The 3,826-nt window shown below is 39.3% G+C and overlaps 1 long non-coding RNA gene across 1 annotated transcript; it reads right to left on the reverse strand.

Moving 5' to 3' along the window:
• Positions 1-1,896: 1,896 nt before the first annotated feature.
• Positions 1,897-3,448, reverse strand: LOC149389396 (uncharacterized). Its single transcript, XR_016301080.1, has 3 exons — positions 3,208-3,448; positions 2,383-2,482; positions 1,897-1,996 (listed from the first exon to the last, which is right to left on the reverse strand). It is a non-coding gene; the product is annotated as an uncharacterized LOC149389396 (long non-coding RNA).
• Between the last annotated feature and the right edge of the window lie 378 nt (positions 3,449-3,826).

Here is a 3,826-nt window from a genome sequence, read left to right on the forward strand (position 1 = left end):
CTGGTGTATAGTCTGAAGCATGCAAAGTGTTAAAATTTTCTAAAGTAAATTGATTTACTGAGAACAAAATGACTTGACTTTGAGAGGTAAGTCAAGAACACTTGCATGATTAGCATGGACTGTGGATATATATTTGGGATATAAGTCGAATAGACATAACTTGTGGAGTATGATCAAATTGAGAATCCATGAGAATCTCAATCCTGGGTCAAAACTTCTGAAACTATCTTTACGATGGTTACAAATAGATTGGCTCATGGTAACTTATCTTCTTTGGTCAAAGTGGGAGATTGTTATGAATATTGTCCATTAGAAGATGATGATTACTAAATAAGATAAGAAGTTACTTTATTAGCATCATATGATTAGTGGGTTGAGGTCTGATAACATTCAGAATCAATAATAACTATAATCCGTAGTCTCCGTATCAAACTGAATCGCATGTGTCACGACCCGCGAGCATCGTCACCTCGCCCGCAAGCCGCGACTCGTCGGAACCAACATCGCGTAGCGGGAGCATGAGATCATACGAATAATAAAATGTAAATAAATGTACTTAAAGTAAATATAAAATTTATTAAACATATAATATACGAAATACGATATTCTTTGAAGTGCGGAAACGTTTAATACGAAAGTGGTTATCAAAAATCTCCGGAAATTTTTCGTTTTTCGTTTAGAACTAGAAGTCGTATATCGACCCTTATACATCATTACATGTGTATATAGAAGCTCCTGACTTTACTTATATACACGGGATATTATTTTAAGAAGAGTCGATATTATTCAAAATATTATATATAGAGGACTACTTCCCGAGCCAGAACCTATAGTTCGTAGGTCAAGAGATACCCGTCCCGTCTCGATTTTCTTCTCTATTGCTCAAATTACCGTCTTGCCCTTATCTACATTACCAAGGGACATAAAACTATGAGTCGAATGACTCAGCAAGCGGGAGTCTAGCCTAGGAAAGAAAAGCAAGCTAATGCAAAACATATGACGTGCGAACAAGCGAGCAAGAATGCAGGATGCCGCTATCACCTAAAAGTGACTAATGAGTGCGCATCCTAAAATACTGGCCGTCCCGCAAGGTTATACACTCTTCACTGCTATAACCCCCAGTCCGACTAGAGACTAGCTTCAGACTTCGAGCAACAGTCGTCAGTTAATCTAAGTTTTAACACTTGTCTGGGATCCACTAGTGGTACTTTCTTCATCATGACGTCAGCGCCGCTGGTCTCCGACATAGTGAGCTCGCGAACTGCGACCTTCACCCACTACGTCCCGGGGCGCTCAAGGCAGCTTTCGGTGAGTTTTCCAGCTAGCAACGAGCTCGCGATGCGCGACCTTCACCCATTGGTTTGAGTACTCGGCGCACGAACCGACATGACCCGCTAAGCACAAGTCGTTGACTTGTGAGTACCACCGTCACGAGTTAATTAAAGTTTGGGTACTCTGCAGCTAGCAGCGTACACATTAAACTTATATACGGAAAAACGTAACAGGATAAACTCCGAAAGAATATATTATTTCCCTTTGAAGCTCGTTAAATGTTTTAAGCTGAAAGTTCGAAATGTGACTTTCGAACCTTCTACTCTCGATTGAATTCGAGAGTCTATCACTCTTCCTTCCTCTTGATCCTAACCTAAATCCTAGAGTTAAAAGAGAAGTCTAACTATACACAAAGAAAACGTGGCTGGTTCAAGTTAGCGTTTGAACCTAACGGGCGTACCCGAACTAAGTTTTCAAGCAAGACTGGCCGAAGCCTTAATTTTCAAGTTTATTCATTTTAGGCTTTCACCTACTCTTCTTTACTAACAAACAAATGCACAAACAAACAAATGCACAAACAAACAGGGTTATCCCCTTGGTAAGTAGTTGACTTAGGTCTCCTCACTTACCCGGAATAGTTCGACAGAAAGCTTGACGAGTCCCAAAGATGTCTTGTTTCACACGTTCTTCGAGGCACTTGAAACTTGTTGAAACGTCGAAAGAACTAGCATACGGAGTTGAATATCCGTTAGTTATTTGATTTGAGTTTGCGTTAAGAGGATAGAGTTCGTTCTCGAGATTCGATTCGAGTCGGTTCGGAATTCGAGAATTTAATTTATTATTCTCCTGTTCTTCGGAAGTTAAACTTATTCAAGACTCGTGTATTCTCGTATCGAGAATGATACGAAATAAAGTTCAACGAGTAATCATGAGTCTTAAATAAATTAATTAATCCGAAATTAAAATAACCGAGAATTCCAAACGAATAATTAAATTAAATTCATAAACATTATTAAATAAATAATTATAAATTATTTATTTAAATAAAGAAAATACATTACATAAATTAACCTAAGAGTATTTAAACGCTATAAGCGATTTAAAACTCACAAGTTAATCGAGCTTTACTTCGATAACTCTTTTTCTTGATATCTTCAAAAACCGGCCTTGTCGCCTTCGACTCGTCGGGTTCCCGCTCGTCCGTCAAGATCTGTAATTTAAACCCGGAATCCGATAACGAGTTAACATCTTAATTCCAACTCTTATAACTTCAAAAAACCATATCCTGATTTCACGATTTAAAACCCGAACCCAACTAACCAAGCGAACTCAACACGGATCCAAATAACTAAACGCTAACACACAAAAATGATCACACACAATCACCAACTCGACGCTCAGAAATTATCACAACATAGTTAGACCGAATCACACAGCCAAAACCAAGCCCACGGCCTCAATCAAACATTTCACGGCCAAGCAACCACTCAACCCAAAATATTCAGATTCCCAAATTCATCATCACAGCCTCAACAAATCAAACAACAACCATCAGAATTTCAACCAAAACCCAAAAAATAAACCACACGGCCAAGTGATCAAAAATAACCAAAATTCAAACAAAATTCCAACCAGCTATTTTGATCAAAACCCAACCACTAAACAATCTCAGAAACATCAATTAAAACTCAGGAATTCAAAAGCTCCAAAAATCAACGTCCATAACCCTAGATTATGAAATTTTCGGCCAAAATCATACCAAACCAAAAAAATTCGAACTCAATCATCAAAGTCAAGCTATAATCATCAATAACCGAGTCCAACTAACACACAAAACCCACCAATTTCACCGAATTCAACCCGGATTCAAAAACCCCAATTTTTTAATCTAAGAACCCTAGCTTCGAATCTAATCCAAGGAAAAGAAATTCTCACCTCAACCCGTGAGATTAGCTTCCTCGGAGGGTTCTCACTTCCTTCCCGGTGTTTTTTCCTTGCTCCAGCGTCACGGCGGCTCTCAGCGGCGTTGTTCTTCCTCAGCCCGGAGTGCGCGCGAATGGAGGCTCGGTGATGGCGCACGAGGAGGAGAAAGGAAGAAGAAGAGAAAGGTGAGGTCGCGTGGTGACGGTGAGGCTCGGTGATGATGATGATAATGGCCGAATTTTTTTTTCTGTGTGTGTGTGTGTGTAGGTGTGCGCGCGCGGAGAAGAAGAAAGAAAGAAGAAGAAGAAGAAGAAAGAAAAGAGAGAAAAGGAAGAGAGAGGTAAAGGATGAGGTGGCCGAAAAAGAGAGACGGGGGAATAAAAAATTGCCACATGGCACCCTCGCGTCACGCCACATATGCACAGGTGGCCCACTAAAATTTTGACACGACTCTTTTAAAACGACCCCTTTTTATATTTTTCTTTCAATCTCGTCCTTCAGAATGTTGCACATAAGTCCTTTTAACATAAAATCTCACAATCCTGTCCTTAATAAAAAAAAATAATCTTGAAAAATAACCGAGAAAATTATTATTATTTCCCGTTATCTTGAATATATTTAAGGAATCTCG

The sequence above is a fragment of the Urtica dioica genome, chromosome 8 (assembly GCF_054948205.1).
Source record: "Urtica dioica subsp. dioica isolate 48M chromosome 8, U.dioica_male_clone48M_v1_H2, whole genome shotgun sequence".
NCBI classification, from domain to species: Eukaryota; Viridiplantae; Streptophyta; class Magnoliopsida; order Rosales; family Urticaceae; genus Urtica; species Urtica dioica.